Source organism: Xyrauchen texanus, chromosome 24 (genome assembly GCF_025860055.1).
Source record: "Xyrauchen texanus isolate HMW12.3.18 chromosome 24, RBS_HiC_50CHRs, whole genome shotgun sequence".
Lineage (NCBI taxonomy): Eukaryota > Metazoa > Chordata > Actinopteri > Cypriniformes > Catostomidae > Xyrauchen > Xyrauchen texanus.
Window position 1 is genome coordinate 40,723,891 of NC_068299.1, and position 18,911 is coordinate 40,742,801.

At 36.3% G+C, this 18,911-nt stretch overlaps 1 long non-coding RNA gene and 1 pseudogene across 3 annotated transcripts; one reads left to right on the forward strand and one right to left on the reverse strand.

Moving 5' to 3' along the window:
- Positions 1–4,881: 4,881 nt before the first annotated feature.
- LOC127618172 (uncharacterized) lies at positions 4,882–6,287 on the reverse strand. 3 transcript variants are annotated; one of them, XR_007967406.1, is made up of 5 exons: positions 6,186–6,283; positions 5,871–5,941; positions 5,589–5,691; positions 5,042–5,326; positions 4,902–4,959 (listed from the first exon to the last, which is right to left on the reverse strand). It is a non-coding gene; the product is annotated as an uncharacterized LOC127618172 (long non-coding RNA). The 3 variants fall into 3 exon arrangements; XR_007967407.1 differs by having other exon boundaries at positions 4,915–4,959; positions 5,001–5,326; positions 6,186–6,287; XR_007967405.1 differs by having other exon boundaries at positions 4,882–5,326; positions 6,186–6,281.
- A 218-nt stretch (positions 6,288–6,505) lies between these two features.
- The window catches only part of LOC127617776 (cytochrome c oxidase assembly protein COX15 homolog), a 34,152-nt pseudogene continuing 21,746 nt past the window's right edge, over positions 6,506–18,911 (forward strand).

Sequence of the window (18,911 nt, forward strand, 5' to 3'; positions counted from 1 at the left end):
TAGGTATGGTAAGAGAGAGGGGAAATAAAATTATAATTAGTAGACTAAGGATAGGTAATTGCAAGCTAAATAAAACTCTACATATCATAGGAAAACATTCTACAGGTTTATGTGATGAATGTCAGGAGGAGGAGACAGTTAAACACATCTTTATGTCACGCAGGAGATATTCACAAGAAAGGGAAGAGATGATGGAACAGCTAAGGGGAATGGATGTAGGAGAGTACAATTTTAAAAGTATAATAGAATGTGGAAATAATGATTAAGGAAGGAAATATTTGATTAATTTCCTAAGGAGGACTGGACTGGAAGGACGAATCTAATCAATAAGGACTAAATTAAAGAAAGACAATAGGTGGCAGTAATGCAACAATTTAGATGCCAACTGCCGTTAAACACCAAGGAAGAAGAAGAAGAAGAAGAAGAAGAAGAAGAAGAAGAAGAAGAAGAAGAAGAAGAAGAAGAAGAATCAATTACGTCACAGTTCAGAGTAGTGGTGGGAAGTTCGGATCATTTTACTGACTCGGATCTTTGAGTCTCGTTCAGCAAAATGAACGAATCTTTTTTCGAGTCATTTCGTTCATTTCAGCAGAATATAATTAAATGTCATGTTAAATAGCCCAAAACATCAAGTAGTCTACTTACGAAAATGTTGATTCAATTTGAAATAAATAAATAAAAATAAACTATAGGGTAATGCAGCCAAAGCCAATTTATAAGAAACCGAAATGTTAATTTATTAATTGGGTCTTAAGTTTAAGCTATTGCAGTTAGTTCACCTCACCTCCTTTTTCTCCGCCTCTTGTGTCATCGGGTTCGAACTTCAAAACGTTAAAAATACTTAGTTGTCGATGTCGACTCGTCAGTGTCTGTGTGTGGGCCGTGTGGTGTGACACAGCAGCCAATGCACTCACTGACTGCATGCACATGCAGCATACCGGTCCGGATCCGGAAAGATAATTGATTAGTTCAAGTCTCGACTCTCGAGTCTTCGGGATTGGGTTCGGCCGGGTCCGAGTCTTTCGTTCTTCCTGTCAGTCCCATAGAGAGATGCTGTCAGTACCGGAAAGAGAAATGATTAATTCGTCTGGTTCGGTTTCGGCCGGGTGCGAGTCTTTCGTTCTTCCTGTCAGTCCAATAGAGACTATGCTGTCATATAAACGTGTGTGTGTGTGTATGTATATATATATATATATATATATATATATCCTAATAACAATAATAATAATAAAAACTAATAACATATTAACAATAAAAAAAAGAGATGGACAGGGACAATAATAAGATGGACCTTTTTTATTTTTCAGATGATGTTTATTGTACATATATTTTGATAATTGTATGTTAATTCCCAACATATAAAACAATGTACATTCAGACGCAGTCAATAATACGAATCTAATGTTTTATTTGATGCGAGATACCAGCTGTCACGTGACAAAAGAACGAAGGACTCAGACTCGAAAGATGAACTAATCATTTCTGTCTCTGCATAGTGCTGTGCTATGGGTTTGTGAGTCTGACTTGAAGAACGAACGACTCGAAACCGAAGAGACGAACTAATAATTTCTCTTTCCGGTACTGACAGCATAGTCTCTATGGGACTGACAGGAAGAACGAAAGACTCGGACCCGGCCGAACCCGAAGACTCGCGAAAGATGAACTAATCATTTATGACTTCATGTACCTTATGCGATGTTGCGCGCATGCGCGGTCAACACAAAATGAACGAATCACTCTCTGAGACAACTCGGTAGTCCCGAGTCATATTAAAGATTCGTTCAAAATGAACGAATCGTTCATTATTATCCTTTATTTTACCAGGATAGTCCCATTGAGATAAAAATCTCTTCTTCCAGGGAGTCCTGGCCAAAATGGCAGCACAAAAAGTTTCACATATACAATACAAACAAAAAATCGTACATAGAATGTAACCCAGCACTCATAAAATGGCAACAAAAGTTACTTTACAAAACATGCACACGTTTCCTTTAAATTGGTCAATAAAAGATTTTTAAAACCGTTTAAAGAGGGGAGAGTTTGTATCATTATTATACTCTGCAGCTCATTCCATAACCAGGGGCATAGGAAGAAAAGGCAGTTTTACCAAGCTCTGAACGTACTCTAGGAACCTTTAAAAGCAGTTTTGCACTAGATCTAGTGCTATAATTACAAATACAATAAGATAATAGACGACAGATATAAATTGGTAATTTGCCTAACAATGCCTTAGCAATAAACATCAACATGTGTATTTTTCTCCTTTGAAACAAAGAAGTCCAACCCACCAATTCATATAAAGTACAATGATGAGTGCGTGAGGAGGCACTCGTCACAAAGCGTAAGGCAGCATGGTAAACACAATCCAATCTTTTTAGCGACGATGAACCTGCATGCATATAAATCACATCACCGTAATCCAATACTGATAGGAAACAGCTTTGAATAATTCTCTTTCTTGCTTCAAAAGGAAAACATTTCTTTAAACGAAAGAGGAAACCCAGTTTTGGTCTAAGCTTTTTCAAGAGATTTTCAATATGTACATTAAAACCTAATTTTTCATCCAACCATATGCCTAAGTATTTATAACAATTTACTCTTTCTATACAGTCCCCTGTAAACTTAAAATCGAGCGATCTGTGTTGATGGAACAACGGGTGAAAAGCATATAATTAGTTTTTTTCGTGTTTAAAACCAGTTTCAAACTTGACAATGACAGTTGCAAAGACCGAAAAGAATCTTGCAGAAGCTCTATGGCTTGATTCAGAGAGTGTGCTACTGTATAAATGATTGTGTCATCAGCATATAGATGAATTCTAGCTGGAGTTATCCCATAACCTAGGTCATTGATATAAATAGAAAATAAAATTGGTGCTAAAACAGAGCCCTGTGGGACACCTTTTTTAATTGTTTGTTCTGCTGAAGTAAAATTTTCAACTGAGACACACTGAGTTCTTTCTGATAAGTAGTTTTTAAACCAATTTAGAGCTGTTTCACTAAAACCCACACAACTAAGTCTCTGCAACAAAAGTGAATCAAATGCTTTGGAGAGATCTACAAATAAGGCTGCACAATGCTGTTTACTATCCAAACATTCAATAATATCATTTGTAACCAGCATGGCTGCTGTTATAGTACTGTGACCTGATCTAAAGCCTGATTGGAATTCATTCAAAATTTTATTTTCAGTTAAAAACTGTTTTACTTGATCATTTACAAAAGATTCAAATACTTTTGCCATCACCGACAACCTTGAAATTGGACGATAGTTATTCATCTCTGATGGATCACCACCTTTTAACAAAGGTAGAATCATAGCTGATTTCCATGCACGGGGAATAACATTAGAATTTAAACTTAAATTTAAAATAGAAGTGATGGGCTCTGTTATAAGATCTGCAGAAATTTTTAAAAAATAAGGCTCTATTTTATCAGACCCCGCTGATTTTTTGCAATCCAAGTTTGATAAGGCTTTATAAACTTGTGTAGCTAAAATAGGAGTAAGAGTGAACCGCTGGGAATGACATGAAACGTTTTCCACATTGCCTTCTATGTTATGTTCCTTTAAATTACCAAAATCTGATATTAAATCAGCAGAGATAAAATGGCTATTAAAGGCTTTTACAATATTTTCTTTGTCCTGGATTACACTCTCATTTAATTTCAAACAATCCGGCAGACTGGTGGAGGTTTTTTTTTTACCACAAACAGATTTAGTCAACTTCCAGAAATTAGTCGGATTGTTCAAATTTTCATTCATCATTTTTATGTAATAATTACATTTAGATTTTTTTTACCAATTTTGTACAATTATTTCTTATTGTCCTATAATTTACCCAGTTCATGAACGACACATCACTAGTTCAGAGTCAGTGTAGGCGTGACGGCGCAGGTCACAGTTGAGTGTGGCCGTTGTATAAATCAGCATTGCGGATGTTTGAAGAGTTTTACAATAATTTACAAATCATTTAAAGATCGAAATTACCCAGCGAGCAAAAAGTCGTCTAGACCACGTCTAAAAGACGTAATTGTTAGACATCCAGAAGACGTCCTCACAGGAGCCAGAATGAAAGTTTTTTATACGTCTTTTCTGGACATTGTTTAGACGTCAATTCAAGACGTGCTACAGACGTAATTGTTAGACATCCAGAAGACGTCCTCACAGGAGCCAGAATGAAAGTTTTTTATACGTCTTTTCTGGACATTGTTTAGACGTCAATTAAAGACGTGCTACAGACGTAATTGTTAGACATCCAGAAGACGTCCTCACAGGAGCCAGAATGAAAGTTTTTTATACGTCTTTTCTGGACATTGTTTAGACGTCAATTAAAGACGTGCTACAGACGTAATTGTTAGACATCCAGAAGACGTCCTCACAGGAGCCAGAATGAAAGTTTTTTATACGTCTTTTCTGGACATTGTATAGACGTCAATTAAAGACGTGCTACAGACGTAATTGTTAAGACATCTAAAGGCAGCCAGAATAAAAGTTGTATTAGACGCGTTTTCTGTAGTAGAAATGTCAAAGAAGACTGTTAAAGACCCATACTGACATGGAAATCCCATCTGTGCATATTTGCCAGGATCCAACTTTAAAATGTTTTTACTTTAAAACAGTGGCAGAGTTCGTTCTCACTGAGAAAAACCCAGTTACTCATTGTTAATGGTTGTCGTGTCATGAAACTGCAGACACGCAGACCATAGACCTAAATTAGATTGTAAAGAATATTGATAATATTGAATATTCAATTGAATAAAAGTGTAGCCTAGTGTATATAGTCTTGCATTTTTATATCTTATAATATATTTGTAATAAACTGCTTAACATTTTCCTGTAAAACAAACTGATCACTCCAAGAAATAAATTATTTAAATCTGAAAATATATTTTTATTACAAATTTTACCCAAGCTTAAAACCAGAACAGTAAAGTATAAATTAACACAATACAACTTAAAACCTGAACAGTCAAGTATAAATTAACACAATACAACTTAAAACCTGAACAGTCAAGTATAAATTAACACAATACAACTTAAAACCTGAACAGTCAAGTATAAATTAACACAATACAACTTAAAACCTGAACAGTCAAGTATAAATTAACACAATACAACTTAAAACCTGAACAGTAAAGTTATAAATAAAAGTGCTATAAAATTTTGTTAAAACAGTAAACAATTAACAAAATGTGGCTGCTATAAGGTCCACAATATATTCATTTACAGCCACCACCCCTGACTCTCCCGGGGCATGTTTCAGATGATCAGATGCAGCAGACTTTATTTGGGCCTCTGTAGCAGCTGGGTCCCATTTCATGACAGCAGCTACAATCAAAGCAAAAAAATCCACATGTAAAATAAATATACAAACGCCACTGTTGTGGTCTAGCTTGCAGCAGAGATACATAGTATACATAGATGAAAATTTGAGTACTCAAATCAATGAAATGATTATGTCTAGTTTATGAAATGCCTAGTTATCAAATCAAAAATCAAGTCAAATTACATCAAGCCTGATATTAAGCATTCCACACACACATACATATATACACACTTTTTTTTTTAATGACCATAATATGAAGCTCACCTTTTATTGCTGAAAACAATTTATTGTCTTCAATTCAAATTTTATCTTTTTTGCCCTTCCCTTCATATTGAATAGAAGTTCAATCAGCTGATTGGTGAAGAGCCTAATCCAATCAAAGACAAAAAATAATATGCAACACGATTCCAAAACAATACAATACGGCACAATACTATAAGGTACAATACGGCAGTGAGAATACTGTACAAACAAAACAACATAAGTACATTTTTATATTTCCCACTTACATATCACTTGAAAGAAATTAGAGAAAATAACACTCACGTAACAATCAGCTCCTACAGAACATCACATTCACCTCACGAGGGTTGAAATGCTCAACATACTGTTGTACACTGTGCAAATAATCACATTAAATACAAATCACATGAAAAGCACAATGAACATTTGAAAAAAAGTGCATAGCATTTCTTAATGTCAAATGAACAGGTCTGCACCGCATGGTGTGACGTCATATCATCGCGGACATTACACACGACATAACTTCTCAAATATGATAATATATCCATATTTACACAACAAAGTATACATCCACAAATGGTATTTATCAAGATTATTACCACATAACATTATATTTACCCGTTCCCAGAGAGTGAGCGTCTCTCTCACACTACTCGTTGCATGTCTATCAAAACAATGACCGAGGTGAGAATGCATGCGCATAATCTCGTACGCAACACACATAGCGCCACCTGTTGACAACTCCAGGGAAATACAGGTAACCGCTGCCTTTCCTGTCTCCATAATTCACTCAACATATCAAATAACAGTTTTAAACATACAAGGCGAAAAACAAACTTTAAGGGGTATTTACCACCCGGTTACATATAGTTGTAATGTTATGACAATGACGATGTTTGTTATATTTTTGTTGTACTTGCAAACTTGATGTAGTTTTCTTCTACAAGCATTTAATAATAATAAATAAATGACGTTTCGATTGTGGCTTTAACATATTTTCTGTCATTTATTGACTAAATCTGGATGTTAACGGACGTTTAGATTGTGGCCAGATTGGACATCTTTTTCACGTCATTCATCGACTAATTCTGGACGTCAACGGACGTCCAGATTATAGCCAGTATGAACGTCTGTTCTGAACTAGTTCTGGCTGTCAGTGGACGTTTAGATTGTGGCCAGATTGGACATCTTTTTCACGTCATTCATCGACTAATTCTGGACGTCAACGGACGTCCAGATTATAGCCAGTATGAACGTCTGTTCTGAACTAGTTCTGGCTGTCAGTGGACCTATAGATTGTGGCCAGATTGGACATCTTTTTCACGTCATTCATCGACTAATTCTGGATGTCAACGGACGTCCAGATTATAGCCAGTATGAACGTCTGTTCTGAACTAGTTCTGGCTGTCAGTGGACCTATAGATTGTGGCCAGATTGGACATCTTTTTCACGTCATTCATCGACTAATTCTGGATGTCAACGGACGTCCAGATTATAGCCAGTATGAACGTCTGTTCTGAACTAGTTCTGGCTGTCAGTGGACCTATAGATTGTGGCCAGATTGGACATCTTTTTCACGTCATTCATCGACTAATTCTGGATGTCAACGGACGTCCAGATTATAGCCAGTATGAACGTCTGTTCTGAACTAGTTCTGGCTGTCAGTGGACCTATAGATTATGGCCTGATGGGACATAATTTATCAGTGTCATTAATCGACTAATTCTGGCTGTCAATGGACGTTCAGATCATGGCCTGGACGGACGGACGAGATATCAACCTGTTTTGTATGTCCACAGACGTCGCTTGCTCAGTGGGTATGCTCCTCCCAGCACTCAAGCTTATCGCGTCTTGTCACACCGCTGGCAGAACCTTTCAACAGATCAAAGTAAGAAACATTAATCTAATTATAGTTAATGTATGAAGATATCATATCGTGCCGTAACACACCTGGCCTGTATGATTTTATAATGTTGACCTTTTCAATATTATATCAAAATCTGCAGTTTTCCGGTCCAAAAAAAGAACGTGACCTGAATGTACTGACGCTAATTGCGTTATATGATTCTTGAAAACGTTATGAGACGAAATGTATATTTAAAAAGCGTTACCTCTGTTATAAGATTGCTCCTGCATATGTCATAACGCATACTTCAAAACTTTAATACTTCCCCTTTATACTGCAACTTTGCACAATGAATGCACAGGTAAATAATATTAGCTTTAATTACATAAATCAGAAAATGCTGCTTCTGTCATAACCACGAAGGTCATATCACATTATATTATAAATGTCCTCTCTCTAATATATTTATTGTATTTAATGATGTATTCAAGTATTTATTGCACCTCTCTATCGCTTGTAAATAATAGCTACATATTATAATGAAGAACATTCTTCTTCACCCCAGATGTATCACTTGTTTTTGTTTGTAGACAACACAAAAGTGACCATTTAATACTGCTACATAACCATTAGTTAGTTTGTTCATTTATTCATTCAAACTAATACACAGATAAACTATACCACTCAAAACTAATTCAGACTAATAAACCTTTTTTCCAGACCTACAGAATGATTGCATTGTTAAAAGTACTGTCAAAAATCTATATTTCAATCGTTAAGTGTCAATCCACGTAAATATTTACATAATGAGAATAGGAATTTGATATTTTGATGAGTAAAAAATTAAACGTTTCGTTTTATATTCAAAGTGACAGTGGGATTATTCCATGTAAAATCAACCAAATTTGGGCTATTTCTGACTAAAGATACTCATAATAAGGGGTCATTGTACTATAAAAACTCAAAAAGAGCGTTTTTTTGAAACCGTTCAAGCATTTGTTTGTCAAAGTCAAGTCATTTTTATTTGTATTGCACTTTTAAAAGTTTTAGAGTGATTATAGATAGTGTAGTTTTAACATATAAGTTTTATATAATTGTAAATTGTATTTCAATTAAATAATAATTGTATTTTGATCCCCTGGGAGTAAGCTGAAGGTGACTGTGGCAAGGAACACAAAATCCATAAGATGTTGGCTAATTGATAAAAATAACCTTGGGAGAAACCAGGCTCACTGTGGGGGCCAGTTCCCCTCTGGCTAAACAACATGAATATAATGCCAATATGAGTTATTTATGTGCAATGTAGGTCATGGTTTAAGATTAGTAAACGAAGTGTTAAAAAAAAAAAAAATTATGAACTGTAAGATAAATGACTGATGTCTTTGAAGTCAATCTTGGATTAACTCTCGTAGGCTCTTGTTGGCATACATAGACTTTTTGAATTTAGAGGGATGGATGCCGGTTTGCGCTGTTGTGCGCGGGGTTAACTCGCACCTTTTTCTTTTCTGTTTGTTTGGTTTGGGGGGGGGGGGGTTCGGGGTTATATTGTTGCACTAATAGGGAATGTGGTTTTATAATCTCAGTTTGTGACACACAGTCTATGTTTTCTATTATGTCAAACGTTAATATGAGTGGATTGTCTCTCTCCACGTGGGATGTGAATGGTTGGGGCACCCCATAAAAAGGAAGGTTATTTCTTTGCTTAAACAGAAGAAATATGATAGTGTGTTTCTTCAAGAAACGCATCTTTCCCCCGCAGGAAACTGAAAATTTTAGCAAGTTATGGGGTAGATGTATTTTCTTTAGTGCTTGGTCAAGTAAGATCAGGGGCATCATAACATAGATAAGTAAACGTCTACAATTCAAATGTCTTTTAACAGATTAAAGATACATTAGGAGTCATTATTGTTTTAGCTTAAATTCAGGGGCAAAGGTTGATTTTGGCTGATATTTATGCACCTAATGTTGTTGATCAGGGCTTTTTTTAATAGATCTTGAAGGGATTTTGCAAGCACCCCTCATGTTATAATATTGGGAAGAGACTTTAAAGAGAACAATTATGCCGCTTTTTACAATTTGTAATATAAGTCTCAGGTGTCCCCAGAATGTCTCTTTGAAGTTTCAGCTCAAAATACCCCACGGATCATTTATTATATGTTGTAAATGCCTCTTTTTGGGTGGAATCAAAAACACGCTGTTTTCGTGTGTCTCTTTAAATGCAAATGAGCTGCTGCTCCCCGCACCCGACATAGCTCTTGTCTCCGTGAATATAATCAGAGACAATGGTAAATTTAGCTGCATTAGCCTTGGAATCAGGTAACAAGCACATTCGGAAAGGCGATTTGCAAACATTCACAACTTATGAAGTGCGTTACTTACATCTTCGGGATATAAAGCTGGAACACGAATAGTTGGTACTGATCCATGCTTAAAAATCACATTTTTTTGAAAATCCTGCTTTATATTGACACTCATTCACAAATCAGTCCAGTGTAAAATGATTTGCACAAACATACACCAATTTTTGTATGTTTGGTGCACATTTCCTTTAAAAACAAAACTTATCCACTGCGTCTTCAGTGGATCTGATGCCAGGAGTACATGAAGACTCGTTAAGTTCACTTTTACAGCCAACAACAGAACACATGGAAAAAAAAATGACAGACTTTGTGTAGATCACTCAGGGGAGTATCTATGATAATATGGTGGAGTCTATTACCAGTCGTGGGAGAGACCTCGAAAACTAAACGAAAACCATTTATTTTGACACCCTGTCACAGGGTGGTTGTGTACACACACTGCCGACTCACATTTATGTAAAACACCATATAAATGTGAATTTTGCATAATAGGTCCCCTTTAATCTATTGATGGGCTTAGTCCTTGATCATAGTGAAGCAAAAGTGTGTAAGCCCCTGGAGCAACATTGACGCTTCACAGGATGTGTAAAAATCTTGGTCTTACAGATATTTGGAGACTTTTGAACCCATTTGGTGGGGACTATACATTTTCTTCATCAGTCCATAAGATTTATTCTAGAATAGATTTTTTTTTTATATCTAAGTCCCTCATCTTATCTGTTGTTGATTGCTCAGTTGGAAACATCATGGTCTCAGATCACACCCTGGTGAGTTTAGAGGTTTTGCCACATATGGAGAAAAATAAATCATATAGTTGGTGCTTTAATGCATCCCTTTTGCAAAATCCTGATTTCCAACAAATGTTAAAGGCTGAAATCATTGTTTATATGGAGACCAACTAGTCTTCAGTATTGTGGCTTGGGAGCATAAGTGGTTCTTAGGGGCCGGATCATACAGTATGCCTCATTCACCAAAAAATCCAAAGCATGAGAACTCGTGGAGTTGAAAGAGAATATTAAAAGTATAGAGACAAATGAAACACCGAATGTCGTCTAATGGCCTCAGAGAATTGACCAGATTGAAATGCATATATAATACTATTTTGTCACAGAAGGTGGAGTTTTGGTTGTTTAGGACAAGATAGTCTTACAGAATATTTTTCAGAGAGAATCTTTTTCTACTATTCCCTCAGTGAAATCAGCTGGTTGTGAAATATTTAACTTGGCCACTGATATTAATTATGCTTTTAAAGAATTCTGTCCAGGGCTTGACAAGGACTGCCCGATGGCCCGGGGCCAGTGTGAGAAAAATTTGGGCCAGTTGCTAGAACATTCACTTGCCCGATCGGGCCAGTGCTGCATTTATAACATTAGTGCAAGCAAACAACAAGTGAGAGTGCACAAAAAATTCTCTGGGCGAATTAAGTCTTCTAACCGAGGAGCAAGCGCGAATATATTTATCTTGCAAAGATGCGCAAATGCATAATTATACTGGACGTGCCAAGGCACAATCGCAAGCACTCACAAGATCGTGCAGACACATAGCGCACTCTCCTAGCACTGTCCTCGCTCTTTTCCAATGGGGCTTTTCCACTGCACGGCACAATTCGACTCGACTCTGCTCGCTTTTTGGGTGTTTTCCACTGTGGATAGTACCTGGTGCTTTTTTTAGTACCACCTCTGTCGAGGTTCCAAGCGAGCCAAGCCGATACTAAATGTGATGCCAAAACCCTGCATATCACTGATTGGTCAGAGAGAATCGTCACTACCAGTGTCTCTGGATTTGCGACACGGGACATCAACACACTAGTTTTAAAGTTATCTACAGCGATAGCAGTATCATTTGTTCACACGACTTTCTAATTGTAAAAAGAAATGGCTGCACGCAAAACACTGCGTGGTCAATAAACGAGATGCAAACGTTCCTCTCATTAACGACGAACAAAACGACGTAAACAAAAAAGTCTTTCAGGAAGTGTCTCCGCTGTTGGCGGCACACGGCTACCACCGGACCTACCAACAGTGTAGGAAAAAGTAAAAAAAAAAACTTAGTGACTACAGATCCATCAAGGAGAAGTGGAAGTGTTTTGACAAAATGGACGCTATCTAGACTGGCGAGCAATGGGAGGGAGAGTGTTGTTGGAGTCCATGATGGAGGGTGGTATGTTAACTCTATACTCTGCAACCAGGCCAAATTATTTGACAATATTTTAACTAGGGATGCACCGAAATTAATATTCTGGGCCGAAACCGAAAATCCAGGATGCACTTGGCCTTTTTTTTTTAACCTATTTAAAAAAATAAAAAAATATTTTAATATAATATTATACTTTTTTATACACATTAGCGTATGAATGGCGCGCTCTGCTGGTGGGTGGGATCACATTACCTATAATGAAGCTGAGCCAGGAAAACCGTACATCGCTTTGTTTCATACAGATTACATTGCAGGAGAATATTTGTTTTAAATTTGAATTATTTAAAAGTAGACATTTTAAGCTTTCTTTAGACATATGTTTCATGTTTGTGTGAGAAGAATTTGTGGAGTTTAAGTTCATTTCAGTGACGTGTTTCTGAAATATGCTCGTAAACACAGAGACTGCTGAAAGCTAACCCTTTTTATTTTCATTATTTTATAACCAAAAATTAATGAGTATTTTAAGTTGTTTCTGGTGTAATTATGAAAATATCCAGCAGGACATGCCGTCGACCCCAGAGGGTTAAAGGAGAAGCTGCACCATAACCGAGCGTTTCTGACATGGTCATGTTTTTGTGCAAAAAAAATTACTAATATTATAAGTGAGCCTCAAGGAACATATTAAAATAATAAAAATCACTTTAATGCGTCTGGAGTTAAAGGGACTCCAACTTTGGGAAAACTGCTCATCAATTATGTTTATATTTAACCAGAAAAACAAACAAAAAATATATATATATTTATTATTATTATTATTTAACTTTTTTATATTTATTTGAGCCCTGGTTGAGGTGACGTGGAATGAACCAGTGAAGTTTCATGGACATCACATCTATGCTGCAGCAGAGCAAATAAGTTAAATATATCACTCCCTCTCATATGTTATTGAGTATATATGACAGGTGTTGATTGTATAAAACCTTTAGCTAGCTAATGTCTTGAAAACAGTGATATGACAATATTTTTATTGTCAATATATTCACAGCGAACCCCTTTGAGACAATGGCTGCTGAAGAGAGGACAGACAACAGTGGCTGTGCAAGGTGGAAGTGCAACAGTGACTGTATCAATCCCAAACGCAGTGACAGATCGATTGGTTGGCCGCTGACTGGTGGGCTGCAGTGGGCTGGTTCTGGGTGCTGTGATTCTGGGAGGTGTTACGAGGTATGAATTAATTTTGTATTTAGACCAGCTATGCTTTACTAAGTACAGCACAAAATGAAACATGACTAGATAAAAATCGAAGTACCACCCAATGTTTTTGCATGTCCGCAGTTTGCAGACTACAGACAATTCGCCTTACCAAACCAGACTTACTGGGAGCAGGCAGCACAGCCTCAGAGTGAATGAAGAACCATTCTCTCTCTCTTGCCATTTCTTTATTTATATGATTTTTAAAATAATCATCTGATTGCAATTATTTAATTTAAACACGTTTATTTGAGATAATTATGTTTATTGTGCACTTCAAATTTCAGTCACATTTTCTATCCAAATAATGGAATCTTAAGTGAACATAGAAATGCCATGATGCTTGGTGCCAGATGGCTGATCAGTGTATTTCATTAAAACTTTGTGGATCAAGGGAAATTTCGGACATTTGGACTTATTGTTTTATTTGAAATTAAGTCAAATCATAACACTTCCTAAACACAATACATAACATACTGCTACTCTGGTCATTGAGAGATGTCCATGTTAATTTATTAGGGTTGAGCACCATTCAGAATTTAGTTAAGAGTGGCAGTTCGATTCCATTTCAGTTCCAGAATTTATGTAGAATTTTAACTGAGATGGCAAACAGAATGAAAAATTGTCATTTGAATTTAATGAAGTAGAAATGTATTAATTAAAATTAATGAAATTCAAAGTAATTAATATAACAGCTGTAAGTATACATTTTAATAATTACATTTTTCAGTACAAATTTCCTTTAAACATGTTATAATACACACAACTATCACCTCACAAATTTCTTTGAATTTCATTTATTTTAATTCTACTTAAATTCAAATTAAATTCCTCATCCAGTTTGCTGCCAGAAACATTAGATTATATTAATAATTATTGTTTGAAATGCCACCTATATAAATTTCAATGTAATTAACAGTATATGTTAGCTTTAGCTAAGGAACTAAGAGCATGGCTCCCAGATAATGTGGTAATATTGCAGCACTTGTCTTTGTTTAGTTTGGGGGAGACCATAAAGCACAGCAAGAGCTTTTAGACATGACAAAACTTGAAAACCTTTTAGAATATTGCCCAGACAGCATAGATACAATTATTAATCAGTGGAGGTCTATTCATCTTCAGAAATGGGAGGAAACAACAAACACATAGCATTCTGGGCTGAGGTGAAGAAACACCAGGATTCGGCAGGTATAAACCCATATGAAGACTTGGCTTCTGCTGCAGTTTCTGTCCTCTCTCTCCCACACTCAAATACTGCGGTAGAAAGGCTGTTCAGTCAAGTGGGTGTAATTAGAAAACAAACTAAGGAATTGTATGTCCCTTCAGACCCTTAGCTCTATTCTTTATATTAGATATAGTTTGAGGCTGTCTGGATGCATGCTATGAGCACAAACTGCCAGATAAGGTGCTGCAGCTCTTTGGCACTTCAGCTGCCTATTCGTTTAAAATGGTAGCAGGTTCTAGCTCTTCCTCTGCACCCAATATCGCCCCACCGGAGGAGAGCACTGATATTTTGGATCCTGTGGATGATGATAAAGTCTGTTTCAGCACCCTCACTGAGTGATTTGGAATTATACAGTGTTTTTTGTAAATATGCAAAAAAAATTCTAAACATGCACACAGTTTTTTCTAAACATGCACACAGTTTTTTCTAAACATGCACACAGTTTTTTTCTAAACATGCACACCGTGCATTTTTGTGCATATGCACATAGTGGTTTGTTATGGCTGAACGCTGTGTGAGAGAAAAGATAAGAAAGTTACAGTTGCTTCTAACTTTCTCTCTGAGTGATTGGTAGATATAGGGAATTAATAGGGTATTACAGTATGTACAGTAAACACAGAGAAGCAAAGACATGTAAAGGGCGGACACTATGCAAAATACAAATGAGATGCGGTGACGTCGCAAATATGTTAATTAGCATATGACTTCATCTAGGGACCTTTAGCGACTTTCCATTGAAACTAGTTGGCAACACTGGTTGAAAATGACATGATACATGCATGCTCAGAGCGCTGTTTTGTGTGACACAGATAGCCATGCCAAGAACATTCAAGTGATTTTACACCATTCAAGCCCAAGAACACACAAAATAATTCAATTCAGTGCTCGCAAGGTATGCGTGCTCAAGGCATCGGAAACAACTTAAAATACTGTGTCATTTTTGGCCATACGGATAAATGTAAGACATCATTGGCCATACGGATAAATGTAAGCCATCATTAGAGACTATAAAGGGTCTACTTTTATTCGTGTACACTCACAATAACAACAAAACGTTGTGTTTTTGTAAGATAAAGTGAAACTCTGTGAATACTTATCACACAAACATGATATATATGTCTAAAGTAAGTAGTGATGGGCAGATCGATCCTAAAGTTTTGATACTTCTGATACTGATGTTGTATCAGGGTTGTCTCTGACAACGCGCGATCCGCAAGGTGAGATCGCTTTCGTGTGCGTTTTCACAAAGGTTTGTTAATTTTATGTGTTTTAAGGCTTGCCAGTTTGAACATTCAAGCGATTTTTACACCATTCACGCAGTCTGTATTTTATCATCTCACAACCAAACAAATGAGAGAATAGCCTGTGAGAGACGAAACTGCTGATGTTGCACCGCTTCACTTGACAGTGCAGGAAGGATCACGGAAGATCCATCGGCTAAAGGCATCATATATTTTATTGGTTACAATTTAGTAGCCCTATTTTTATATGATGTGTATTTTTAATTAGTTTGTTTTGTTCAAGTTTGACCTTAATCAAATTTTTTCTACATGATATAGTGAGGGTATTGTGTTTGGTAGTTCGGGGAACAGACACCGTCTCTATGAGATATCTAGGTGATACAGTCTCTATGTGTTGTAGTTTATGTGACCTGTGTGACGTCTCAAGGCAGCTAGCAGACGTTCGGATTAACAAGTTTGTCTGCTTCCTGGCCTGGGCCCCAGTTAGTCAAACACTATCATTATTAAGACTATGAGCCAAATTATTAGAGAGGAGAGCGGCACCTTCCCTGGAGGGATGGAGTCCGTCTCTCTTTAGCAGGTCAGGTCTACCTAAATGTTCTGTATAGTGGCATCTTTAAATCCCAGAAGTAGTATTGAATTCATGCACTCAATGAACGATGCACAATTTTCATAAATCATTATGTAATCATTTTGATAAATGATTACTGCCAGAGTAACATTCACATTCAAGTGTAAGTGACTTCAGCATTTTAAAATAACACAAAGAAAAAAAAGTTCATCACTGAATAGGTATGCTCGCAGACTTGGCACTAAACAGCACACGCAGCCTTTAGAAGAGACACGGAGTGACTGCATCACACTTTTCTTTGAGCATAAAATTGCACTATTGAGCACTAAGGTTTTTTCCAAAGAGAGAGAGCATGCACACTCACATGCCTGGTTGCCAGATTGCATAAATAAGTATGTCATAAGGCAAATTATTTCCTATTTGTGCAAGTATAAATCTCTGATTGGGGTGTTGCATTTATTATCTGGGAACCCTGAGCATATTAAAAGCTAATATAAAATGTTAATGATACATCTACCTGCGGGCAGCAGTTTGCCTTAGCACCCTCAAGCACCCCCGTAGAACCGGGCCTGCCCTATGACCATGCGCTACGCTTAAGCATTTCACTGTTGCACACCATCTCAGTGTTTACATCAGCTTGATTTTTTTTGCTCGCGTGGGCGCCCTAGTGGCCTGACCCTCTGGGCACACTCCCATAAAATGCATTGGATGATGCACTTTCTGTACATTCTGAATTTCTGCAGTTTGAATTTTAGAATATTGAATTTGGGGTTCTGAATTTCTTCATCTTGAAAACTTGAAGCTGTATTTTTTAAAACCGGATATTTACAGTGTAAGAATTCAGAACCAAAAATTAGCTGTTTGAAAATACATATTTATAAAATTGTGCTATTTAAAAAAATTCAAAATAAAATGTAAAATGTCCAGGATTGGAGTTAAAATGTTTAAATTCAAACCTATTTAAAATACAATGTAATATTAAATTTGGCAAAATCACACTTATAATTCAAATTCAAAAGTCTATAATTCAGATTTTCACAATTCTAATTCAGATTGTTTTGTCATATTTCTGGCTCCATACTTTTGCTAATTAAGTGTAATAATGACATTGAGCAATGATTTGAGTGTTTGAATAAACATAATTCCATTTACCATAGTATTCTATGCATGTAATTCTTATGAAATTAAAGATTAATGTCAGAGGATAACACCTAATACACCAATAATATCATAATATCAAATAACTTAAAATAATGTTCTTGGGCAAATAGACTAAGACACCTCTACCTACAAGTGTTTATCATCAGCCTTGTCAGACATTATAAGAAATATTAACTTTAGGGGATTAAAATGTTAAATTCATTACACACTCACTTTACTTATTTGACTATATTGCGGACATTTTCACAAATTTGGCACTGACACACTTTTTATCATCATTTTTAAAAAATGTGAATAAACCATTAATGGGCAATAGAATTTTGTGATACACTTTATTTTCAGTACACTTGTGTGCGGCTATTGATCAATATATTCAATAATTAACAGATTCAAATTGTAATCAATACTTATTTTTACACTGTTGTCTAAAATAAATGTAGTAAGCACTTTTCAGTGCTGCATAATACAATTGAAAGGGTTTTGATTCTGTAGCAGTGTAATTTGTTTAGATTGTTGATGATATTTATCTAAACCATGTTCAGAGAATATATTTATTATGCATATCAGATATATGTATTTGTCAAAAAGGTATAATCTTTCATATAAAAAAGATTTCATATGTAATTATTTAAGTTAAGCAGCCAATTACAACTATGAGTAATGCTCCAACACTGTTTTAATTGAGCCTGTTTCATCTTAACAAGAGGTAGTGAAGGATGCATTTTAATGGGAACAAAATACCCAAATATGGCTGGAAAGCCGTTACTGGGCAGTACGCTGTCAGAGACAACACTAGACCAGTTGACTCTGTATCCTGAGAAATTAGAAAAGGAATAATTTTGTGGTGGCAAGGCATAGATCTAGTAGGGTCGGTGACGAATGATACAATATAATCTGCGTAAAGCAGAAGTTTATGCACCATACCTCCTGCCATCGTCCCTTTCTTATCTTGGCTCCTAATGGTTCCAGGGCAAGACAGAAAAATAATGGCAAAAGTAACCTGAGTAAAATAATCTGAAATTAATCAATTTGTTTGTACCGCTGCTACCGGGTGTCTATAAAGTAACTTAACCCATCCAATAAATGTACTCCCAAACCCATACATTTCCAAAATCTTAAAAAGATTATCCCATTCTACCATATCTAAAGCCTTTTCTGTATCAAGTGAGATGGCAGTGACCGGAGTCTGATCATTCGCCACTGACCACATGATATTGATGAAAAGCCTAACGTTATCAGAAGAGCTGCAGCCCCAAATAAACCCCACCTGATCGATATGTATAAGAGATGTCATAACTTAATTGGTTAGCCAAAAGTTTAACATCTAGCTGGATCAGGGAAATTGGATGGTAACTCTTACACTTGCTTGGATCTTTGTCCTTTTTAAGAATCAGACTGATCCAGGCTCATGTCATGGTTGGTGGAAGCTTTCCATTCTTTAGTTATTCCATATAAATTCTAACAAAAGTGGAGCCAGTTCTGTATCATAAGATCTAAAAAATTCAGCGGCAAAGCCATCTGGCCCCGGAGCATTGCCTGTGGGTAAGGCCTTA